This window comes from Lissotriton vulgaris, chromosome 7 (genome assembly GCF_964263255.1).
Source record: "Lissotriton vulgaris chromosome 7, aLisVul1.2, whole genome shotgun sequence".
NCBI classification, from domain to species: domain Eukaryota; kingdom Metazoa; phylum Chordata; class Amphibia; order Caudata; family Salamandridae; genus Lissotriton; species Lissotriton vulgaris.
This window is the reverse complement of record NC_141695.1, coordinates 691159811-691186368: the sequence shown is the minus strand read 5'-3', so window position 1 is coordinate 691186368 and position 26558 is coordinate 691159811. Positions and strand designations below refer to the sequence as shown.

The 26558-nt window shown below is 44.3% G+C and overlaps 1 protein-coding gene across 5 annotated transcripts in view; it reads left to right on the top strand.

Annotated features, from left to right (window-relative positions):
* Window positions 1-26558, top strand: part of POLG2 (DNA polymerase gamma 2, accessory subunit) — a 278334-nt gene that overhangs the window by 148121 nt on the left and 103655 nt on the right. The gene's annotated exons all lie outside the window — the stretch shown is intronic.

The window sequence follows — 26558 nt, the reverse complement described above, 5'->3', positions numbered from 1 at the left end:
GTAGGCTTTTACAACTAAACGTCAGGGGCATTCACACAGCACGCCCCCACTATTCTGTTTACTCTTGCCTCAAGCAACAGAATACGCACAATCGCTTTCTACAAGAGACACATATCACTTGCATGGAGCTTCAGCAGCTGTCCAAGCATTGGAGGTGCACAATCCATGGCAGCACATATTCCGCTTATGCGCGCACCATAACACTTTGGATTTGCACAGGCACAACCTTCTAGGCATGCAACACAATCATCAACAAAGTTGGCAGATATTTTTTTGTAGAGCTCCGCTTGGACAGCACCCAGGTACTACTGTTGTGTATTCATGCTTCAGACCTGGATTAATCTAATTTCTGGGCTTCTCTGTCTAGGGTCATAACCCAATGGGTTCCCATCCTGAGGGTATTGAGTGGGGATGTTAAAAGTGTCCTTGACATTCATGTAGATAGATCACTCCCTCTACTCCCTCAAACGCCTGCGAGGCAACACTTGTTGCAATTTACCCAGTGGATCCAGGTTTCTCTCAGATGCCTTGCGACCACACAACTCCAACACTAGACACTTTACTCTCATTACTTCGCTTCCCATGACTCACACGTCGACTTGGACTGCTTCCTATGTTTTGACTCCCTATTGGCGTGGTTAAAACATACCAACTATTTAGGTAGAGTTGTTTTCGACATCATTGATATGGACTGGAGTGCATGCCTCCCACCAGTTCCTACATGGCACCTGACCAGAGATGTCCTAGAAGACCTCACTTATAAAAGTAATTATTTTACAGAAAACCTTGCCACAGCCGCTACATGGGCCATCGAGTGGGCCTTCTTTAAAGTAGTCCCCAGGGGCATGTGTATTCAAAGTATTGAGGGGATCCTCCAAGAACTGGATAGGGATAGGGACTTCAAGGACGCTGAGGAGACCTTGGTAAACCTTAGATCGTCAAGCCCCCTCATGACACAACATCACTCCAGACACTGGTGTTGGCTAGTAAGAGCCATGCCACTTTCATACAGCGCCTTCATTGCTATAACAGCCCGGTTCCACTCCATCGAGGATAAACCAGGCTGCTTCCTGGTGTGGCTCGCTTGCGAGGAACACAGGGCCCAGCGCATCATCAAAATCGTGCTAGACGAAGCACTTTCTTTGGGTTCACCAGCGGCCATTTTACAGGCATTCCACGACTACTATTCGACGATGTACAGTGCACCGCTAGCCCCGCCCCCTGAGACAAAACAAAAGTTTCTGATCCCCCTGCCATTATCCTCCATCAGTGTCTTTGAATGCAAACAACTTTCGACCTGATCACAGTGGCATAGTTAAAGAAGGCAATCCACAACCTGGATGGTAATTAAACTTCAGGAACGGGCGGTCTTCCCTTGGAGTACTAAGACAGGTTCTCAGCCCCACTTGCCCCCAGGTTAGCTGACATGTACTACAAGGCACTTACTAGTGGGGCATCCCTTGGAGAGGCCCTCCTCATCTCCGTACTCAAACTGGATAGGGATCCTACCCTCTTGTCCTCCTATCGACCCACTGCTATTCTAGGTGCCGAATATAAAATATTGGGAATATTCCTTGTAGACCACTACCTCCAGATCCTACCCAGTATGATACATCCCTACCAGAACAGGTTTGTCACGGGCCACAGAAATTTGAATAACCTCAGTAGACTGTTCTACGCGATAGACCAGGCCTCACTGTGGTTTCCCCATGCAGCAAACTTGATACTCAATCTAGAGAAGGCATGTGATATGCTGTCATGGGACTTTCTCTATAAACTGCTAATGGTGCTGGGAATTTTTTGGCATCTTGTAGCCTGTATGAGGCTATGGTACTCCAACCCCTCCTCACGCGTACATATCAGCCGACTAATCTGACTCGTTCCAGGTGAGACATGGCCCTTGCCAGGGCTGGCCCCTATCCGTTTGGGTGCGCCTTACTTTGAATTGTACTATTTAGCAACTCCAATGGGTTTTTCACTGGCTTGCGGGAAGGACGATCTCTGAAACCAACGCCGGTGAAGGACCGCTATCCCTAGTATGCATGATCAGCTCTTACTACCCAGTATTGAACTACACCGCTCTTGTTCCTTCCATATATGGGTGATCCACAAGTGCCTCGCTGAATCTTTCAGTTGACGTGCTATGTACAGCCATATGCTCCGGCTAGCCCCCTCCAAATTTAAGTCTGGGCTTCTATCCTCTCTTTCCTCTTCTCTGGTCTCTTTAATGTAATGTAAATTTGTATTTTTTCCGCTGAGCGCCTCTCTGCAGAGTAAGCTTCCTTCCACGTTTGCTGCATTGTTCTTTCATAAAAGTTCTTGGCAAGTACTCCGGCTTCAAAGGACAGGGTTAAGATCCATTTCTCCTCTTGCTCTCGTCCCCCCAATTTCTAGCTTTTCATTTCTCAACTTTAACCCGTTCTTTGTCATGCAGAATAGCAAGCCACTGTTCTACAAAAAACAAACACAAATATTTATTATTCATTGGTAAATGATTTTCTCTAGGCACCAGCCCAATGCTGAATTTTATCCCTGCGCAACCCACGTTAAATATTAATACCTAGCTTGTGGTAATAACATGCACTAAAGCAGCATTAGTACTTTTACTTTACATTAGTGAAAAAGCATTTAGCTGCGTACTTCAGTAGTTAGTACACGCCTGCGCAGTAGCATTTTCACTCGTTTTAGGCCATTTCCATACATTTTTTACTGCACACTGTCAGTAAATGTTACTGAGGGTTCATTCCGAGCAGGTTTCATTTTACGCAAAACCCTGCTGGTGTTTTGAGCCATCACATAATACCCACCAATACGGAGTGTCACTTTTAGAAAGCAGATGTTTTATCATTAACCCATCTAAATTCTTCATAACTTCATAATAATTCACTTTCATTTCTTCTAATTCTATTTCTTCTCTCCTCCTTTTTCTTGTTCTTCATTTATTAGCTGATGTATCTCTTTTACATCTACAACACGTATAGATCGGGAAAATCATTAGTATTTCCATAGCTACTGCAACAATGGGTGTTAATATTCTTCTCAAAAACTATTTCCAAAAGTAGAAAACCAATTACCCACTGAGGAAAAACTCTTACCAAGTTTCTCCCAAGCACCATCAACCTTCAATTCAGACAGATCTTGATGAAAATCTGTAATATTCTTAATAAACCACTCAAGACTTTTACTCTTGTCAGGGCTAGAAGTGCAACGTTGTTGTATTTTCAACATATTGCAGACTCAACCCTCTTTAGCCAATATCACATTAAGGGCAAGTCAATTTTGTAAAATCGTAGTCCGAATGGCAACCATTTCAGTATCAACCATTAAGAATCCTCCAGCAGTGTCTGTTGATAAACGATCAACAACTGTGGAAAATTTTCTAATTCTGTACGAATTCAAGATAACTCAGACTAAACGTATCAATGCTCCAAAAATATCTCCTACTATTTCTGAAAAACTCACTCCCTTATTACGTATTAGTCCATTCTTTACTTCATTGATTCTGATCCATATAGTATTACTTTGGAAAGACAATACCAAGTTAACAACATCCATACCAATGTGCAGGCATAAATTCCTGGAAAAACAGGATTAGTTCCTCCTTTTATTCCCCTTCCCGTGATTAAAAAGGTATGATCATATTCACTAGAACCAATCAAATAATTATTGTAATCTGTCTTTTGTCTAAGCAAGCAAAGCTTCCCTCTATGATACCTGTCTGGAAACATTGCAGCGCAAGTCTCGCCTTTATTGAAATTTCCTTCTCTGAAAGCCCATGGAGGTACATGAGACTTTTGATCAGCAGCTTGTCTCTGAAATTCCTGTCTTCTATGTTCTACCATGTTAATGAATTCTATCTCTTCAAACCGTAAGCTAAATGTAAGGTTATGTCTATGTGCATACACAGTATCTAATGTCTGTGTGGTATAAACAAAATCTCCCATTAATTCCGCACTTCTTGCACCATTTATTTTATTCATGTTCTTTCTAATAGGGACTTCTGAAAACACTAAATCCATATTTGAAGAATAGTATTGGAGTCTCATAAAACAGACTAGTTAATACACCCCATGTTAAAGGTAGGTGATGATAGTCCCCCCCCTCTGATACAGACAACAGTAATTGCATGCACACATAACAATTTCTTCCATCCATTGTATCCACATACTCTTAAAGTAATTTTGTGAATACATTCAATGAAAAGTAATTAATTGATTTATCATAATGATAGATGCTGTCTTCTTTCATCTTCTCTAATTTAGTATGCGAGTCTTCTTCAAAGTCTTTAGTATCTAATTCAGGGGTCTTCAAACTGTGGGGCGCGACCCCCAGGGTGGCCGTGGAGCGATGCAAAGGGGGTCGCGCCTTCACAGCGTCACTTCTGCCCTGGCCTCCAGGGTTTCAGCCCCCATCCTGTGTCTCAGCCCGGGCTGCTGCAGTGCAGCTTGCGCTCCTGGGGCCTAGGCTGGGCAGTGTCTGGAGTCTTATCTCCGGCCCGAGTTTTTCACAGGTCTTTCAAGACCATTAGCATATTTACATGCCTTTGTTAACTGATTACCAAAGCTTAGTTTTTTTTTATGGCTCCAGTACCCCCTGGGCCCCCACTTTGCCTATTCCTTACATTTGTATTTTTACACTTACTGCTGTAGTGTGAGAATGCATTTAATAAAAAGAAATATAAAGTTGGATTGCCAAAAGAAACATGCCTGCTATGTGTTGTTTAAAGATCCTGCAGAGACCTGCTCTTGACACTAAATTGAGTTATAAATAAAAAAGTATGTATTAATTAGTGATGTGACTTTTCTGTCTTTATTTTCTTTAATTATTAGTCATGGATCGTTGAGGCATCCCTAGAACACAATTAAAAGTGCTTTTTATTTATATTTGCTGTTCTAAGTATTCACAGATAAGTGCAAAAAATACAGCTGTATGTGACTGCTTTTTCTGGGCCATCAAAATAATGAGCTGGTAACCCTAATCATTAGACAGGAAGTTTGTTGCAGGATCAGCACATTATTTATTTCCTCCACCCTCGAACCCTGAATAATGCCATTATAGCAATAGTTTACCTTATATCTGAAACCCTACGCTTCAAGTTTTTGGGAATGCACCCTGCTTTCAAAATACTCACTTCTCATTCTCGCCTTCACTTTCACTTTCACCCTGCACTCCCAGCGATCACAATGCACTCACACTGATCACAAGGCACTCACACTGATCACCATGCACTCACACTGATCACCATGCACTCACAACATTCACCCGCTCACCCTGCTCTCACAGTGATCACTCTGCACAAAAATTCGCTTGCATTGTTCACTCTGTACCTCACCCTGCAGTCACACGAGCACACTTCTCACCCTGCACTCATGTGACACTCCACTCACCTGTCCCCCCTTACTACTCAATCTGTAGCTGACCCAAACAAGGCCATCACTAACCATGCTCTAATTCGTCCCACTCTGCACTTACAGCCGAACCCAAATTCATATGGTCACCTCACTCACCCTGCAGTCACTCCTTTTACCATACTCTCACACTGTTGCATTGCTCACTGTGCAGTCAAATGGGCACTCTTGTCACCCACACAGTGCAGAAGGTTAAAGTGCCTGGTACAAAGAAGATGTACCATGCACATCACAGAACTGAGTGTGAGTAAACTATGAGTAGCGCTATAAAAAAATGAAATGTTTGTCAGACAGGTGCTATAGAGAGATGAGGTGTGTTGTTGGTGAGTGGTAGTGAGGGAATTCATGGAGAATGTGGAAAGACTGTTGCACTGTGTGCGACCAGTGCTTGGACAAGCCCTGGCTGGGAGTGTTAACCCCCCTCCCTGAAGTTCAGGTCTAGTGGATCCCCTGCTTCTGCCTACTATTTACATTTGTAGTGCGCTACTGTTACCAAAAGATGTCCTGGGGCTAATAACCATCTGCCTGCAATGTGAGAGACGGATCCGGGGTTGGGAGAGGAGAGAAGAGAGGGATGGAAGGAAGGGGGTGAAAGCAAAGGGGCATGGGTAAACTGCTTAACTCTGCACAAGACCACCACGGTTTGAATGCACCCTTGCTGCTCCCGGCCATGGCCAGGTGAGCTTCTAATGTGGCAGCGCATATTCCTGCGGATTGGGAGGCCCTTCACAGAGGTTGACTAGACATCTTTCTGATGCTAATTGCTGCATTTTGGTTATAAACTGGTACTGATGGGGTGAAATCTTTCCTCAGTATTACTGTGTTTAAAAAAATTCTAAATAATAAAGCAATGCTACCCCAAAATACGCAGCATCACAGAACATTATTTTCATTTTCTACTCACACAATTTAGTCGAGCCTGTCGCATAATTTGGTCCTCACCTTCCTCATAACCTAGAGGTTAAGAAATTTTTGTCAGGAGGGGGTCCTTACGCTTGACAGGGGGGTCTCGGCATCCAAAAGTTTGAAGACCTGTGATCTAATTTATCACTCATCATACTATTAGTATTAGTGTTATTCTGATGATTAGTTACTATGAAGATAGGTACAATAACAATAAGCAAACATTAATACATCTACGTTTAAAACTACGATTTCCATGTCCAGTCTCTGCTGTTTCTGCCGTTTCTAGTGTGGAAAAATTTGTATCAATTCTAAAAAACTAAGAAAAAACTAAAATGTCTATCACAAAAATCTAATCTATAAAAACTCTATCTAAAGTAGAGTAGCCTCACACTTCATGGCGTCCTTCTTTACCTCCACTTTCTTCTTCAAATTTTTTTTTTAATTAGAACTTCTTGTTCTTTATTTTTCTTCAATTAATTTTCTGCAATTCTGTCATTGAATTTTCTTTTTCTTATCTTTCATCTTATTTGATTCAGTTCTTTAAGGTGGTTCAAAACCCTCTCCTTCACTTTGCTCTGTACCAACGTCTTGTTTGATCTGATTTTAATCTTCAACTTCTTCTAGCACTATATATGTCCACTCTGGAGCTGTGTACTTTTTTATTTGGAACCCTTATTCTTCTTGTCTTTCTAACTGTTTCTTCGTCTGGATCACTTTGCTCGACCTGCTATGGCACTTCAGTTAATGTTTCTGGGGATTTCTGCTTCAGAGTGTATTTCAGTCTTTAGACTCGTTTTGGCCACACTGCAGCTTTTCTCGCTCTTTTAGCTTGTACTGCTTATTTTGCTTCGTTGTCAAGTTCGCAAGTTCTTTTACTCAGTTCTCTACTTTGTTGTTGTACTTACAATTTCTCCAACCTGATGAGACACAGAACACACCACATCAGCCATTCATTTGCAATAATCAAGCACTAGATCATCAGTAATATTCATTAGTTGATTTGCTGGTACAATCGGCTGTCCCCCCATTATTATCTCGTGAGGGGATAATCCAGTCTTTTTTATCAGGAATGCTTTGCAGACTCATGAACACCAAGAGTAAAGCATCTGGCCATTTCAGTGTTGTGGATGCACACATCTTTGACAGTCTCGATTTAATAGTGCCGTTAATCTTATCGACCACACCTGATGCTTCGTGTCGATAGGCACTACGCAGCTTTGCTCAATTTGTAATGCTGCACAAATCATCCGAATTATTTCATTATTAAAATTAGTACCTCCATCTGTTTGTTTCTAAAGAGACTGGAAATCCAAATCTAGGAATGATCTCTCTCTCAAAAGCAATTTAGCAACTGTTAGACTATCACTTCTTCTTGTTGGATATGCTTCTACCCAACGAGGAAACAGAAAAACAACAACCAACACATATTTCAGTCCATTACAAGGAGGGAGCTCTATAAAATTTGCCTGCAACCTCGTAAAAGGTCAAGCTGCTTTCCCAATTCTGCATCAACTAACAATTGTTTTCCTCCTTGGGTTCTGCTGCTTGCATGTCACACACCTTTGCCATAGACTCTCTGCAATAACCCTAAACTTGGGATTATACCATGACTGCTTGAAGAGTCTAATCATAGCATCTCTTCCTACATGTGTAATCCCATGGTAAGTAAGTAGTAAGTAAGTAAGTAAGTAATCTTTATTTAGCATAGTTACTTAAAACCATTGCAATATAAAAATGAGTTAAGAACAGAGAAGATAAAACTACAGTTTTAAAAGACTCAAAATTTAAAATGTTCACATTTCCTTGTGACAGATGTGCTTGTATTTGGACTTAATATTTGTAAGGTGTTGCTCAATGTCCTCATGAGCTCATGAAGTCGGTAAAACAGTCAGCAAAGTGATGTCAGATCAGTTGAACTGGGGCAGTTATGGATTAGGTTTTTTTTTGGCATCTTCTTTTCAACTGCCTTAAGAAATTTTACAAAGCTGCAGTTCAAGCCAGGGTCATTAGGATGAAAGCAGGCAAGGACCGCCGCCCTTCTAGTACGGATCCCTTGCCGATTGAAGTGGTGTTTTAGCCAGCGTTTCCGTTCGTCCCGTAGTTTTTCACAAGAGCATATCAAGTGCAGCATGTCCTCTTGTGCCAAGCCGCATAGCCGACAAAGGGGATCAGCTTTAATTTTGAGCCAGCGTGGGAGATTTTGAGTACAAGGTAGCAGGCCCAACCTGTGCCTTAGAAAACACATCTTGACGCTTTTGGAGTAACCCTTGGCCAGGTAGCGCTGTTGTGCTTTAGTTGTGTACGGATTCAGGGTCAACCAGCCATGTGTTCTCTTCGAGAGGGCTTCCTTGTCTTGCAACCATGATTGTAATTTGATTGATTTTTTTACCAGTTTTTTTAAATTTGTGTGATTTGTTGGAGTGTTCCAGAGCTGTTCTAGACCTGTATTCGTCAGGCTACCCGTGAGGTACTTAGCTGCTGCTGAGGAAGGATGCTGTTCTAACTCCTTCCACAGGTGTTCATTCAGAGTTCCTTGTTTTGATTTCCTCACTTTGTCCCAGGCTATCATATAGGCTCCCTGCCTTGCCAGGAACTGTTGGTCGATGCCGAATTCAAGCCTGATTTGAGCGGGTGAGGTTTGCTTGGGTAGACTGAAAATGATTCTGTATGCAGCTGTTATAGTATTGTCAAGGGTCTTGGCATCCCTTCCTCTGAGTGCCTCACTCCCATAGGTAATTGTTGGGAGAAGTTTATCACGAATTACTTGTGTCAAGGGTAGGAGAGAGGGGCCGGAGAGTTTGTGATTTAGCAACTTCAGCGAAATCGCTAAAGAAAGACCTTTCCCTCGTATGCTTGTTCTCTGAACCGAGAACTGCCCACCGTTGTCGATCTTCACTCCTAGATATTTGTATGTTGGGGTGTCTTCGATTCTTGTCGTATTCCAATGCCATGATGTTGGTTTCCTTTTTTTTCTTGCTAATGGTCATTGTTTGTGTTTTCCCCAGATTTATTGAGAGATCGTTCTTACTTGAGTACCTTTGTATTGCATTCAAAAGATGTTGAAGTCCTACCTTAGTGTGGCTTATTAAGACGATGTCATCTGCGTATAGTAGACAAGGTAGCTGGAGCCCTCCTAGTTTAGGGGCGTGGGAATTACAACCATTTAGTATTGGAACAAGGTCACCTAGGAATAGGTTGAAAAGCGTGGGGGCCAGGACGCAGCCTTGCTTTAGGCCCTTATTGGTCTGTATGGGCCTTGACAAGGCGGATCCGTCCCCTATTTTTATCTGTACCCAGGTCTCAGTATGCAGGTTGATGAGTAGGTCCAACAGGGGTCTCGAGATCCCCCAGTCGTTCAATTTAGACCACAGAAGCTTCCGATTTATGTTGTCGAAAGCGGCCTTGTAGTCGATGAAGCAGAAATGAATGGGCATTTTGTTAGATTTGCTTTGTCTATGAGCATACCCATGCTCAAGATGTTCGTCATCGTGCCTACTGATTTAGCGAAGCCTGTCTGGTTGGCAGGGATTAAGGATCTCTCTGTAGCCCAGGCTGTCAGCTCTTCGAGTAGGGTACCTGCAAAGTATTTTGCCTCGTTATCAATTAAAGCCACCAGTCGATAGTTATGTGGGGAAGCCTTATCTCCTGCCTTATAGATTGGGGAGATGATAGAGCCCCTCCAGGACCTTGGTATGGTGTTGAATTGTCGTATTTCCAGAAAGAGGGGTTCCAGGGCTGCTGCCCAGCCTGGCACATCTTCTTTGTAGAGAATAGGAGGTATACCATTTGGCCCTGGTGCTCCCTCCTTTCTTCCTTTTTTGATTTGGCGCTGGATGGTGCTTTGTAAGTTCGGCAAGTTCTCAATATCATTTGGAGCATAGCATTCTGTGGGCCTTGTGTCAGTAATTATTGTATGATTTTTATAAATGGCAGGCTCGTAGTGTTGGTTGTTCCCTTCAGTCTGACTAAAATGGGTGCAGAGAAAGCTTGCCCAGATTTCCTCTGAGATGTTTGATGAAACCCCGTGGTGCGCAGGTCTTATGAATGCATTTATTGATTTCCAAAACCTTGCTCCATCGTTCCGTTTGATATCGGAGTGAAGTCTCGCCCATAAATTGTCCTCAGCTGATTTGTTTGCTTCCCATTTTAGTTTTTTTAGTGTTGATTTTAGTTTTCGTAGGTGGTTTTGCTTTACGGTGTCCATGGGTTTCCGTTGGAATTCTCTCATTGTAAGGTAGATTAAAGTCTTTATGTGTTTAACTTTCCCTTGGTCTTCTCGAGAGAATTTGCAGAAACTTACATCCCCCAATTGTGACTGAAACTTGGGTCTTGTAGCATACATAGACATTGTACTTGTAAAATGTTCCCATTTCGTTATTTCACTATCCCCAGAGCGGCTCTCGAAGTGCTGTTTTGCCCTTTCCACTAGCGTTCCATCTGTTGCTGATGAATATTTAATTTTTTTAAAGTTGATGGTTTGGGTTGACTCTATTGGCACTTTTGATCGCTCAAAGTTCGGCTTTTTAATCTTGATGATAATTTCTTGGGGCAGTGATCGCTTTCCTCGCTGCAGCCGATCCGGTATGATTTTAAGGACTGGAAAAAGGGTAATGATATAAAAGTATAGTCTAGAATGCTGCTTGTTTTTGTTGTGTGAAAGGTTGCGACTGGAGGATTATCTCCAGGGGTCCTACCGTTGAGGGCCCTGATGTTAAAGTATTCCAGATCTTCTAGTGTCCTGTTTTCTAGTTTTTTTTTTTGGATAACTGTGAGGTTGCTTGTGTTGGGATGTCCCAAATTGCGTTTTGGATTAGTTGTACGTCTTCCTGCGTCACGCCCATGAGGTTAAGGTTAAAGTCCCCAGTAAGAACAACATTTGGTGTAGGTCTTTCCCTTATATGTGTCTCCATAAAGCTACAGAGGTCTTTAGCTGCTTTCCCTTTCCTTCTTGGGTTAATGTAGGCATTTATTAGAAGGAAGTCGGTTTCAGTAATGCCTTGTTTGAGTTGTGGCAAGCGGATTTTTACAGCCAGGGCGGCTGTAGAGGATGGTCCATCTTCTATTGCCGTCAGTACACTTGTAACCAGTATATAGGTTACTAGGCCGCTTTTGGAATACCCATATTTAGCCGTCCTACTTGCAGCTGAGTAAAAACGTAAGTAGCCATGGAGGTTGGGGGGGTCTGCGAGCCATGTCTCTTGGAGTGCCACTATATCAAATTTTCTGATGTAATTCATAAAATCTGAGTCAGTTATTTTGGAAGCCAGGCCATTGATGTTCCATGAGCATATTTTTAACGAGTCGTATTCGTCTTCCTTTGGCTTGTTGCCGATTTGTCATTCGTCATTGTTTAGTGTTCTAGCAATCCATCCTGAGTCAAACATTCCAGGTATTTGTGTTTGTTCATCTGCTGTGACTCCGGTGCTATTGATGTGTGGATCAATTTTGTTGCTCCCTGTTCCTACCGCTCCTCTGAGGACCGAGTTTTTTAGAGTTTTCATGATAGCTGGAGCTGCCGCTTTTTCCACCGGGACAAGAATGTCAGGGTACCTTGGTTTGACATAAGGTTCTATTGTGATCCCCCAGCTTTCAAAGATGTCAGCCTCGGCAATTAGTTTTTGTGAAATTGCCAGGGTTCTCCAGGTTGCTTTTGTTTTTTCTTTGCCTGTAACCTCATCGGCTACAAATTCGATGGATACCAGGTCAGAGCTTTTTAATTCTGTCAAGGATGGAATATGGGATAGCAGCCTTAAGATGTTACCTCTGTTGAGAGTGTCGTGTCTTCCTTGCGATGTGTAGTCCGGGTTAAGCCAGACAGCGCCTGTTGAGTTTTTTCGTTCTCCTGCTGTTGCACTCTTTATTATTGGTTGACTAGGTCCCATAACCTCTACTCGTCGTGTTGAAGTTGTTTCCAGTTGGCTAGCGGTGGGTGCAGTGACTCTTAACCGTCGGCCAAGTATATGTTCATTTGGTACAAATGGTTCAGCGTATGATCGTTCGTCTGACCGTCGCTTAACCTCTACTAGTCGTGCTGCAGTGGTTTTGACGTCGTTTGTGCTACTTGTAGTTATTCTTAGTTCTTGGCCAGAGGTGTGATGGTTCCTTAATACTGACCCTTCTAGATGGGGAATTTCACAAGGTCTAGAGATGTTGCACGTGGGGCCCGGTATCCCCGTAATAGCTGAGTCTACTTCTCTCCTTGTAGTCAGTGCACCTTCCATAGTCATAGCTGGATAGCTTTCTGGCAGCCGTTTGCCTGTCTCAGCAATAGCCGGCCCTCGATTGATCCCAAACTGTGTTCCCTTAGTGGGTCCATGATTTTTTATTTGCTGGCGGGCCGAGCTAGGCTGCATGCTGCTTGTTTGTGCTTGTTTCACACAGGAGGCAGGGGTTATGTTACTGGTTTCCTCGAGTTGGAGACATGAATTTCGTGTTCCTCTTCCGGGCTCTTTTTGAGTGCAGATGCTATGTGGTTCCAGATTTGTTTTTGTTTTGCTGTTGCCCCCCAGCCCTTTGGTGATTGTTGCCTTGATCGGGGTCTCAGGTGTGCCGATGGCTTCATCAGATTCTGATAGATACGTGGCACCCTCAGGATGTACTATGCTTTGTTCCCTGTTCGGTCTGTTCCCAAAGAGTTGTAGAAAACCGTTACCTTGCAAATCAATTTTATGTTTCCTGACTTTGCGTTTTTTTGCTCGTCTTTGTTTGGCGTTCATTTTTAAGTTTGTTGTTTCTTCCTCCGCATTATCGGAGAATTGAGGTTCTGTGTTTCCTGTTTCACTGACCACTGGAGTTGGTGGTTTTATGGGTGCTGGGGCCCTTGAATTAGGGTTGATTTGTCCCTTGCTCCCCAGCACTTCTTTGGTCATTGGATGGTTAATCGCAGCCACGAGAGGGCTGGTACAGGAGTTACTTTGCCTGCATTTGGGTGTTCTTCTAAGTTCTGTGCACAAATCGCTCATTATTGTTGGTAGTCTCGACAATTTTTTGATTATTGGGCCGCATCCGCATCCTTCATTATAAGACCCAGATGCTTGGTCCGTCAATGGCGATTTATTCTGAAGAAGCGTATTAAGCGTGCCCAGCTTCCCATCAATGGCTACCACAAATACAGCCAATGTATCAAGTAGCGATAGTTGGATGTCCATTTTGTCAGATTGGTAGTTGAGGGCTTCAACCAAGAGTTGTGTTGTTTTTAGCAGACTACTCCACGCGTTTTCCTGATTTGTTTGATTCGAGGTATTGTCCTGATTATCCTCAAAACAAGGGGCTTTTTTGGACCACCTCTGGAGCCCCCACGTCCATCACTGGGTGATCCAATGAGGCATCATTTATGATGATCGGTAAGGACGTGTTCATACTTGTTTCACTGCTGCTTTTGTCTTGAGTGTATGCTGCTACGAGGTCTTCCCACTCTTCCTTGCCCAGGTATGAGGATATTTCTATCACATCTAGGGGCGAGGTTGGTGGCCTGTGTGAGTCTGCTGTATGCTTCCCTGGCCTCATCGTGCCGTTGTGATCAGTTGTACGTTCAGAATGTGTTAGATTCCTAAGAGTTGAGACATTCTCTTCCCAGCACTCCTTTACGTCTTTTCCACTTGCCCCATTATGGTTGATGGGGTCTTTATTTGGTGCTTGGATTTTCGACGTACAGTTCGTAATGCGATGCGGAGGTTTGTCGGCATCGCTGCCCTTGCCAGATGTTATTCTCTCACATAGTTTATTGCTAGCAGTTTTGCCGGGGTCTGTAAGGCATTTGGGTGACATCTGTGTAGGCTGGCTTATATTATTGTCATTTGTTCTGTGCACTTGAATAAGGTTTGGTTCTATAACGATTTTCGTACCGGACATTGCCCCTTTAGTTGTAACAGCCATTGTGAAATTGTTTTTATCACCCTGAGGGGTTGATGTCACTTGTAGTGGTTCCCTGGCTGTAGTCGTTGCTGTTGTCGTTGGTTGCTGAACCTGTACAGTGCACAGACACTGTCTGACAAGTCTGGGAAGGTTCAATGGGTTCCTGAAGGCCTGAAGATTCATTGGTGTTGGAGGGTGATGTATCCCCCGCGTTTTTTAGGAAATGAAATTTTGTGAAAATTTTTGGTTGGAGCATTGCAAGGTTGGATTTTGTTTTGCTGCTCTTCTCTCTGTTTGCCGGTTGTTCACTGCTCGCACTGATAGAATCGAATTTGTCGGTTGCTATGTCAATTAGTGAACCTTCACTCTGAGTTAATTGCCTGGATTTTCTTGTTTGATCTTCTCTAGCCCCCTCGCCTGCTTTCGGAGATCTTTTACGTTTGTTTGACCGATTGTTTGTCCCTCCTTTACTAGTGGGGCATCCACGAACGCGCCCTGATCTCATGTCTCCTTTCCCTGCAGCCTGCTCTAACTCCACGCCAGCTCCTCAGCGTGCTCCCAAGCCCGTCTACCTCTCGCAAGAAGGGCGGCTGCCGTCAGGGAGGGTGCGGAGCGATATCGAGGAGTAGGATATTATCCAAAACGTTGGTAGGTGCAGGTTCTGGCTAGGGCAGGGTCAGGGACTGCGCAGGCTCTGCGCCGCAACCTTCACTTTAGGCAGTTCTACAGTTCTAGGCCGCCCTCCTGTACTTCAGTGCTCCAACCCTGGTCAGAGCTGACTCAGCCCCCTTCCTACTGATGTCAAAAGCCCCTAAGGGAGGGGGGAGGGGGGGGTGTCTTGCCAGCCCAATGCACAATACTGGGCCGTGGGGTGAGCTGCTGGCTGTGGGGCGGGCGGGGGACAGCTATAACAGTGACTTTATCAGCCCCTAGGCACCCTTGCTGGTTTCACTCACCGTTGCGACGCTTGCTTTGCCGCTCACTGCTTCACAGCTCCATGCGAGCCTGAGCCCAGGCGGGCCCCTAGGCGTCTTTTACTTCGATATTACTGTGTCCTTTGTTGGCAATTAACCGGCGGGTAGCTCCTCTGCTCCTCGTGGTTTGTGCTCTACTGCTCGACTCCGCATGTGATCTGTTGGATGAGGATTGGATGAGGATTCAGAGGAGCGCGGGCAGCCCCCTGCTGCTCGACTCAAGTGCAGCCGTCACCTTTGTCTTTCCCTTTGCGACTTTTATGGATTCTGAGCGTGTAGGTATGGCTGCGGCGGATTGATGACAAAATGACAAAAATTAAGGCTTTCACGCCGATCAACTGATGCTGCTGCCTGCTCCTCAGGTGCTGGCTCTCCAGTAGTCGCTCCACTCCAAACAAACCACTCGAGTGACCCCGGAGTATTTGCAAGCCCTCCGAGAGCTCCCGCTCCCGCTGTCCCAGCCGCCTGGAAAAGAGCCTCGCAAAAAGGAGCTTCGCAGCGGTTCCCGCCACTACCGGGCCGCTCCCGCTTTTTTTCCCGGTGCAGCTGCGGCTGCTAAGGGGACCGCAAGCTCCGGCTCTGATTTTGGCGGCCTCCCGCGCTCACTCTCCCCCGCGTTTCCACACCTCACTACACGGGGGGCAGGGTACAGGGCTCAGCAGAAACCCAGCCGGAGGGGTGGAGAGGGTTGAAGACGGCAAGGACGCTTTCCTTTCGCCCTCTTCCTCTCACCCACGCTTCGATGCTTCACGCTCTGCACTCTGCACTCTGCTGCTTCAGTCTACCGCCAGTGATCGAGTGTAAGTTAGAGGTGCATGGTAAATCCTAGCCATCTGAGATAATAAACAATCTGGCAGCACTGCTCTGTCATTTGTATAGACCCATATTTCATCCTCCAGTCTCTTTCTGCAACCTGATTTGATCCGAAATTTTTTTTTTCTTCTTTACTAGTTTCTTCCTGCAACTATCTAACTTCATCCCATGTTTCAACTGAAGAAAACATCAAGTGATAATCCGTATTCTTTTTCTCTGATCCCTTGTTAATTGAAATAGAATTGTGTGCACAGAAACAAGCCACTTGGTCAGCATATCTGTTTCCATTAGTCACATAATCATTTCCTGATTTATGTGCTGGACATTTGACTACTGCAATTTCCTTGGGCAGTTGTAGTGCATTCAGCAAATTTTTTACACCTTTACTATTACGAATTGGTGAACCTGAAGGAGTCTGAAATCCCTATTGCATCCATAATAGGCCAAAGTCATGCACCACCCCGAAACCATATTGACTGCCAGTAAATATGATTATTCTAAAATTTTTGCCAATTATACAGGCCCTGGTCAAAGCGACCAACTCAGAAATTTGGGCCTTAATTTATCCCTCTTATACAAGATGCTTCAAGAACCATGGCCACTGTACTACAGCATATGCAGCAAGCAAGACCCCTCTTTCGTCCCTCAGACAGGAACCATTCACAAACCTAACGCAATCTGATTCTGACAAAGGTACATCTTTTCTTTCAGGCCATAGTTTCGGGCACAATTCTGTAACATACAAACAATTATGATCTGCTTCATCTTTCACTTCTTCACAACTTGAACTCTGCAACAATGTCGCTGGGTTCAATGTAGTACATCTTATTATTGTCACATTTTCAGCACCCAAGATCACTCTTTCATATCTAGTCAAACGACTGCTTGTCAGATGCTGAGTCCTGGTGCACGTCAATAGAATTTCAACCGAATGTTGCACATACCCCTTCACTGGATGTCCCATCACAATTGATTCACTCTGTTCCAGTCTCAAACAAGTAGCAGCCACTGCTTTTAAACAACCTGGCAACGCTGCAGCCTCTGAATCCAAAGTAGCAGAAAAATATGCCACTAGATGACGTGCCATTCCATGTGTCTGTATCAGGACTGAAAGCGCACACCCATCTTTCTCACAACAGAACAATGCAAACTCTTTTCCATAGTCTGGCATTCCCAATGCAGGTGTTCGACACAAACTAGCTTGGAATTCCATAAATGCTTTCATACTCACTTCATCCAACTGATGTGGATCGACCACATCTTTATGAGTCAATCTCTGTAATGGCTTGGCTGTCAATGAAAACCGATCCTGTGATACTTTCCGGACTCCTTTTTCAATTTTGTGTCCCAAATTTTGAACTTCCTGTTGACAAAATTGCAATTTTGCTGGTGACACTTTATGCCCACCTACTGCCAAATGATTCAGTAAAGAATCGTATCTGTCACACATACCTCTCGTGTCTTTGATGCCACCAATAGGTCATCAATATACTGGCATAACCAATTACTCGAGAGATTTTTTTCAAAATTTGATAAAAAACCAAAGGACTCTCTGTGTAACCTTGAGGAACTCTGCACCATGCCAAAACACGGTGTCAGAACCGGAATGCAAAAAGATACTGGCTATCCGGATGCAAGGGTATTGAAAAAAACGCTTGACACAAATCAATCACTGTAAACCACTCCGCGTCACAAGGAATTTGATAAAGGAATCACTGCTGGATTGGGCACTATCGGACAACAAGGTACCACTATCTTATTTACCTTTCGCAAATCATACTCAATTCTATATTTCCCACTCTGTTTCCTAATTCCCATTATAGGTGAATTGCAAGGACTTCCAAGTTTTTCTCTAAAATTCTCTGTTCAATCATCTGCTCAATTACAGGAGTAACTCCTTCTATAGTCTCAGGACTCATCCTATACTGTGGTGTTTTCGGAAATTCTGCATCCTGCTTGACTAAAATCTGAATAGGATCTACACCTTTCATTAATCCGAAGTCCTTTCCTGAGGGGCAGCTTTGGAATTTCTGCTGCTCTGAGAGTAGAGCGGGTAACACCAGTGTCCACTAGGAATGTAATATCATTACCTTCCACTTTTCCATCAACAAAAGGACCTGACTTATCTACCTCCAGAGATGTGCCAAGCATGCACTCTTCCTCCCCCCCACCCCCCCCCCCCTCAGGTACCATCCTTGAAATCAATTGGAATCACTCTCAGAACATTGCAACCAATATTGCGGATCCATTTGTACATTTTGATTCTTACCAACTTGTTCCCTTGTGTGAAATCCAACATTCGCACTGTATCTTTGTACCCGAGCATTCACATTATTTGGCATAGGTGCTTGAGACACTTGTACCTATTGTAAATGTTGTACCTGTGGTGTAACTAACTGTTGCTGCAGCTGCAGTTATTGATTCACAAGCACCTCATTCTGCATATGTGGATCGAAATTTTGATCTTGAAAGCGTCGCCCTAGGGGTGGCGTTTTCGAAGTGCACAGATCTGTTCTCAAAAAGAGTGGAGTAATCCGATTTAAAAACGCTTTAAACCATGAGTAATCAATCAATCAAATGTATTCTTAATTCTCCATAAATTCTATTTGCAATGTTCGATCAGTAAACTTCTTGTTGTTTCCATGAAACACAAAACTTCACATTGGTTAACGTAAAGTTCAGGGTCCCAATTGATCAGTCCCTATGCATTTCGGGCTTAATGGGCCCTTCGTCAGGGGAATGTTCACAATCTGTGAAAGTGAAGCACAAAAAAACTTAGCTGGATTACCCTCACTGGGTTGGCCAGAAACATGTGTTAGTAAATGTGGGGGATATAGTGCGCAGTCTTATGCATGCACATAATGCTTCTATTCAACTCAAGCAAAAGTAAGTCATATGGGGAAACTGAATGATGCAAAAAAGTGATGGTGACAATATGACATGTTCATAAGCTGAATGGTGAGCCCTGAAAAGTCGAATTAGATGAAGTGACACAAGGGGAAAGCTAATAAACTTGTGCAAAGAGTCCCCGTGCTGGCTGCCATCTATTCAAAAATAGTAAAGTGACTAATAGCACCGTTGATCAAAGACATAAAGTGGTGTGTAGAAATATACAGCACCCATAAAAGACATACTATGTATTAAACAAACGTAAAAAAGAAATAGGTGCCGATGTTGAAAAACATACTGTGCTAATATGATGAATTAACCTGGCCAATAAGGACACCAGTGAACTCAACTCTGAGATTACAAGAAGATAAATGTTATGATGTGGTTGGGCGCAAGTGCGCATAGGTTTGTGTGGAAACATGCCAAAAATGCGAAACACGCTTCGAGTAGGTCCTAAGACAACACACTGTGCTCGAGTACAGACTCGTACGGTCTGTAAACCCACATAAGTGAAGTTTAAAACAATTTAATTGTGACAAGTGGTAAAGACACTAGTCCGTACCTTAGAGGTGGTGCCCGCAGATTCCCAAAAAGATCCATGGTTGGACGAATCGTGTGCTCGGTGGATACCAACATTTAACAAGCGTGCCGATCGAGTCACCGCGAGAGTAACCAAATCTAAAGAAGAGTGAAAAAGTGTGAGCAAAGGGGCTGGGCACCATCTTGGAGTGTACTGAGTGAAATGTTAAAGCACGTCAAGTCATTTTGGTGGATAGATGACGGAGTGAAAAAACAAACATAGCAATCAGCAACAAAGATAAAAAGAGAGTACTGCAAAACAAAGATTGAGAAAGGAAAATGGTAAGTGAGGTAAAGGAAATTGCATGTCAACGATATGAAGAGTGATCTGTGCATGTCTGTTTCCATTTAATGAGATGTTGACATCCAGATAGTTAATGGAGCTCCTGCTGAACTCATGAGTGAGTTGAATGCGTTCATCAATAGAGTTAAGATTTTCTATAGCCATGGTTAATTCCCGTTCTGAACCCTTCCAAAGTAAGAAGATGTCATCTATGAATCTCACAAAGGTAATCTAATGTTCTCACCAGATGTTGCTTGGTTAGTATATGGTTAAGCTTGAATTTGTGCATGAAGAGATTTGCATAGCTGGGGGCTGCAGGATTGTCCATAGATGTGCCCGTGAATAGTATAAAGTACTTATTTCCCCAGCAAAAGTAGCTATCATATAAAATGAAATTAATCAGTTCCAATAGAAAGATTTTCAAGTCTTCGTCCCAATTGGTTCTGACTATGAAGTGTTCCATTGCTTCAATCCCCGCATCATGTGGAATTGAGGTGTAGAGAGCTCTCACGTCAATGGTACAGAGCAAAATGTCATGATCTGTCTCCAAATCAATTTGTTGCATTTTCTTGATAAAATCTTTGGGATCTTTAATGTATGTAGTCATTTGTTGAACTAAGACGTGTAAATGTTGGTCCAAATGTTTTCCAATGGGTTCGTGAATTGATCCACATGTGAACATTATGGGTCTAAGGGCCAGATGTATCAAAGGGTTTTACCCATTCTGTGTCTATGGAAAAATGCGTTCATACCTATGGCCCTAAATGGAGGTTTCTGTAAGTTCTTGTGAATTTTTGGTAACATATAGAATGTGGGGGATTGTGGGTATGTTTGGAAAAGGTATCTCTTGTCCCTCTCAGTAATCTTGCCTCTATGTATAGCCGTATCAAGGAGATTTTTTTATCTTACGCTTGGTAAGACAGAATCGAATATTCCCCACTGTGCACCTGTAATGCCCTAGATTTCGATCCCTTGCAGCTGACTTTCAGCACATGCTGTGGACATGCTCCACCCTAGCTCCCAATTGGCGCGCATGGGAAACATCTACCCTGGGAATTTACAAAATGAGGAAGTAACACTAAGTGCGAGCGCGATTTGAAACCAATATTACTGGAGAGCCACACAACCCCCATCAATCTCACAATGGCACAAGGTGATCATTCGCTGGGGGAAGCAGAGAGCGCTGTCCTGGATTATGAAGAGGCCTGTCGCCTACGTAAACGGCCATATCAACGGGCTGGGACACCATGTTTTCCAAGTCCCGGGAATTAACACATGAGGAAGCCATTACTAAATGAACCCTCTGGCTTAGTCTATGTGTCACAATACACCTGACCTCCGGGCTAGTTCCACACCGATCATATGACATGGTTTGGTCTCCCTGTTGCAATGCAAGAAGTGACCCTCACCACTCCACTCCACTCCCCCCACACGCATGCTCACCTTGCTTGTTTTACCCGTGCTGTTCTTTTATTGTTATCCCTCTTTTTGTAGATTCCTTGTTACTTTCTTCCTCCCCTTATCCAGTTGAGGTTTATTTATTTATTTTATTTATTTTCGAGATTTTTATAGCGCAACAAATACCCTGGGGTGTCACGGCGCTGTGGAGCTACTAGAATCAGCCGTCATCTTACTAGTTGAAAAACCATGTTTTTAAGAGCCTGCGAAAGCTCATCAGGTTCGGGGCGGTCTTAATGGCCAGTGGCAAAAGATTCCAAAGTTTTGGAGTGGCCACCAAAAAACGCCTGTCTCCCCAGGTGGCAGTTCTTGTACGCGGTACAGGGAGGAGACTGGTGTTAGCCGATCTTAATTGCCTCTTGGGAGTATAAAGCTGAAAAGCTTCGGTAAGGAACCTGGGTCCTATGCCATGTACTGCCTTATAGGCAATGCAGAGGGCCTTAAATTTGATGCGGCTCTCGACTCTCAGCCAGTGGAGGTGGCGGATGGCAGGGGTGGTGGATTTGCGGCGAGGGATATTTAAGAGAATCCTTGCAGCCGCATTCTGGATAGACTGCAACTTCGTTAGGACACGCTTCTGAGTATGTAAAAAAAGAGCGTTCCCATAGTCTATTTTTGAAAAAACTAAGGTAGAGACCAGAGTTTTTCCAGCTGAGGTAGGGAGGTAAGGCAGTAATTTCTTAATTTTTTTTAAAATGAAGAATGCTGACGAAACAACCTTATTGGTGTGAAGGTCAAATGACAGCTTACTGTCAAAGATCACTCCTAAGTTTCTGGTTTTTTCTACTGGGACAGGTGGAGGGCCCAGCTTTTCAGGCCACCAGATGGAAGACCATTCCGGGGAGAGCCTGCCGAAGGTCATGATCTCGGTCTTGTCCGAGTTAAGCCTCAGACAGTTCGAGGCCATCCAGGTACTGACCTCAAGCATGGCTCTTTGGAAGTTGGCTGCCACAGTGGGGCCATCTCTGTGGATAGCCAGAACCAGCTGGGTATCATCTGCGTAAGATGTAAGCCGTACCCCATGGGCCTTTATTACCCTCGCCAAGTCCGCTACGTAGATGTTAAATAACATGGGACTTAGCGAGGAGCCCTGTGGGACTCCACAAGGGAGTGCAGAGATAGGGGAATAGAACTCTCCCAGCCTCACTGTCTGGGTACGGTTTTCCAGGAAAGATGAAATGAGGTCCCTGGCCAAACCGTTTATCCCCAGGGCTGTGACACGGTCGACCAGAATGGTGTGGTCGACCGTGTCAAAGGCTGCCACCAGATCCAAAAGGATCAAGACAGCCGCCCCTCCCTGGTCCATGATCGCCCTGATCTCATCAGAGGCCTTTATCAAGGCGGTCTCAGTTCCATGCCCTTTCCTGAAACCAAACTGCGTTTCGTCGAGGAGTTGGTGAACCTCGACGAACTCTGAGAGTTGTCTATTCATCAGGAATTCGCATACTTTGGCAGGAAAGGGCAGACACGCAATGGGTCTGTAACTGGCCACAGCTGTAGGGTCTAGGGAAGGTTTTTTTAGAAGGGGTTTTACGACAGCCTTCTTCCACAGGTTGGGGTATTGACCTGTCTGGAATGCAGTGTTGCAGATTTCCATGAGTGGACGTGAGATCTCCTCTGTGAGTTTTGCCATCACGGAAGGTGGACAAGGGTCCAGAGGGGAACCCGACTTGATGGTAGAAATGAGTCTGATAATGTTGTCCTGTGAGGTGGGTGTAAAGCAGGGAAAAGTATCATGATTGTGATCAGAAATTATTTCTTCCCCAGTACAGACTCTATGTTTAGTGGTGGTATCCCCTTCAAAAGATGCATATATATCTGCCACCTTTGTAGTAAAAAAAGTGGACAATTGATTACAGAAGATCTGTGAGGGTTCGACCCCGGGTCCGGTGGAGGGGGTGGACAAAGTCGTAACGACAGAGAACAGCTCTCTAGCAGAATTAGCGGAGTTCTTCCTGCTTTCTTGTTCTTCGAACTATTCGCTCTGTCTCTCGTTTTTTCTCTCCTCCTGCACTTAAGCTAATCATGTCCGCTCTGGTCGTTTCCCGGCTGGACTATGCCAACGCCCTCTACAACGGCATCCCAGCGTATAGTCTGCGGAAGCTCCAGCTGGTTCAAAACCAGGCGGCCAGATTGGTGCATGGCCTCTCTCGTTCCCACCACTCTACCCCTCTATTGAAGGCACTACACTGGCTACCTGTTAGGGAGCGATCCCTTTTTAAAAGAGGCTGCATGGTCTTTCAGGCCCGCCAGGGCACTGCCCCTGCTTTCATCTCTTCATTGTTAAAAGAATATACCCCTGCTCGTGAGCTTCGCTCATCTACTCAAGCTCTTCTTCAGGTTCCCCGGTACAGACGTAAGAAATGGGGTGGAACCAATTTTTCATTCCTAGCACCATCCTTCTGGAATTCCCTCCCCGACCACTTACGTCTGGCCACACAATATTCCACTTTTAGAAAAGATCTCAAGACCTTTCTATTCACTCAGGCTTTCTGCAATGTAAACTGACCCCCCTTTTTTTTTCTTTTTGCCAGTTCTCGTCCCTACTGCTAAAGTTGCTTCCACAGCGCCAAGAAACCGCCTGGTGAATGATGCGCTATACAAATATTTTAAATTCAAATTCAAATTCAATTCTCTATTTGTGCAGAGAAGAAAGCAGTTTTTTGGGCAATAATCGCCTTTTTGTATATTCTGAGAGCATCATTATAGGTTTGTTTGGCTGTAGGGCAATAGACTTTCCTCCAGCGCCTTTCTAGATTCCTGCAGTGTTGGCGGTGAAGTCTGAGATCTTCAGTGTACCAGGCGGCCGATGGAGATGCTCTATTAGGTCTCGTGAGTTTCTCTGGGGCCACTAGATCAGCGGCACTTCGAATCCAATCCTGGAAGTCTGAGGCTGATAGTGCAGGGGTATCTCCTTCCTGAGGGCAGGAGAAGGCCAAGGAATTTAGCATCTTAGGGATATCCGCGTTTTTCCAGGAACGAGTCCCAGCCCTGGTTCGTGGCCTGGGTAATGAAGGATTTGCAGTCCGGATAGATAGCTGAAATATAATGGCCCTGTGGTCTGACCACGTGATAGGAATGGTGTCCAGTACAGAAATGTCAGGATCATTAGTGAACAGACCATCTAAGGTATGTCCTGCCTGATGTGTGGTGCCCTTGACCAGTTGATGTAATCCCAGATTGGAGAGATCAGCAGTGAGTTGGATTGTGTCGTGGTTGTCCTGCTCTTCCAAGTGGAAGTTAAAGTCTCCCAATACCATATATTTCTCAGAGCTTATGATGTGATCATTTAAGTCAGAAAAAGTGGAAAGAAAGGGGTTTCGGGGGCCAGGCGGCCGGTATAGTAATATACCTTTCAGGGCTTGTTTGGGGTTAATGCTAATAGCAAAGGTAGCTGCTTCACAGTTAGCGGCATTTATGGGATCCAAGGTGGTACGGTATTTATCCTTGTAAATAATAGCGAGACCGCCACCTCTTCCTATGGGTCTGTCAGGTCTGGCTACACTATATCCATCAGGGGTTGCAGCGCAAAAGTCAGGTCCTGACCCGGCATCTGCCCAAGTTTCAGTGGCAAATAGTAAGTCCAGGTCATGGGCGAGTATGAACTCGCTGATCTGGAAACTATGGGATGGTAGAGAGCGTGTATTAATAAGCGCTGCTCGACAACTATGAGAGACAGCATTGTCCGGAGCATTAGACAAAGTGTAGATAGGGTCTAGAAGAGCTGATGTGTAAGTGTGTGGGAGTTGGTAGGAACATCCCGGACACGGGGGGGGGGGAGACGCCCACCACCGCGGTAGGACAAACAGGAATGCAATCGTTATGTGGCTTACCTAAGTTCAGCTCTTTTAATTGCTGTAAAGAGTAACGTAGTCGGGGACCAGGGGTTATGGCCCTGGGCCGTGTCCGGCCGCGGACGGGCCCAGACGGGCTTGGCAGGACAGGTTTGCTTTATTTGTTGTCAAACACACAGTACTCAAAACATGTTATACATGTCCTGGTTGCATACGAGCATTGCTGCCATTTGTTGAGCCTCAGTATAGACTGGGGCATAATGTCTAGTAATGTATCCTTAAATGTAGGCCCAGGTATGCTATGTACAATGTTTCTGTTGTACAACTGAGTAGCATCTATTACATGCTCACTGCCTCTTTACAATGCCTGTGAATATTGCTAAAATGTCTTAACCGCATCCGTGCGGCGCGAATTCCCCGCCCATGCTGGCTCCGCCTTTCGCGGGCGGAGTCATGACGGAACGGTTCCGTCATCAGCACAGCTCAACCGACGCTGATGACGGAACCATTCCGTCATCAGCATCGAAAGGGTTAAAAACCACAATAAACAGTTTGGGGGAAACAATACAGGGCCATAGGTATCAACATTGGATTTTGCGAGTCTATAATAGTGAATTGTACTGATTCGCTATTATAGATTTGCAAAATGCAAAGTATGTAGGTTTCAGCAACTTTTTTGCGATTCCTACACATTCCTTATTTGCGACTCGCAATTTGGCATCGCATCCCATTTATTTCTATGGGCCTATAGGCCCATAGGAATGATTAGGAATTGCATGTGCAATTTGCGAGTACCCAATAGGTACTCGCAAATTGCGCATGCAATTTGAAGGGTGCAAGGTGGCTAAAAGGCCACCCTGATGCACCCCTGAAATATGCATGTGTGAACATGTGGCGCACATAGATGCCCTAAGGACATAATATTTTCAAAACCTAATACCATCACCCGGGTTACCCATAAAAGCGCATTACGCTTATCAGGTAATTTAAAAATACTTTCAATTCACCTATTTTTACGTCATGTGTGGATACATTTTCCACACAGTTAGAGCACTAGACCAGCAGAGCAATGTGAGATGAGATAAATACAGGATTCCTCTATCTCACCCCTTTTTTTTTTTTTTTTAATGGTCAATCTAAATAAAGATAGATGTTGCAAACTCTGTCGGGCACACAGGAACCAGTGCCACAATTAATTGATTGAATAGCAGAGCTTGGATATAGATTTTGTTTTTGATAATTAGTTATTTCCACCACTGGTGCCTTCAGACATGATATGAGCTTCACCAGTCTTTTTCCCTTACGCCTAAATCTATTCTTTTTTCTAACCTTGTTGCAGCCAATTAACCCAACCTGATCTTTGAATTTAATATTGGTCTTGGGCCCCTCTGGGTCGGAAGTATCACCGGAAGAGCGGTGAGCCTACCCCTTCGTTTTTTATTAGCTCTGTTTTCTTATTTACCCTCGAGATTAACATTTTCCCTGATGCAATTGATAAGATCAGATCTTGAGTCTGCGCACAGTAAACTCACGGAGTGCTAATTCTTTCCTTTTTTTCCCCCGCCTCTCTTCTGTTCTTATTTTCTCTTGCCCCTTTTCC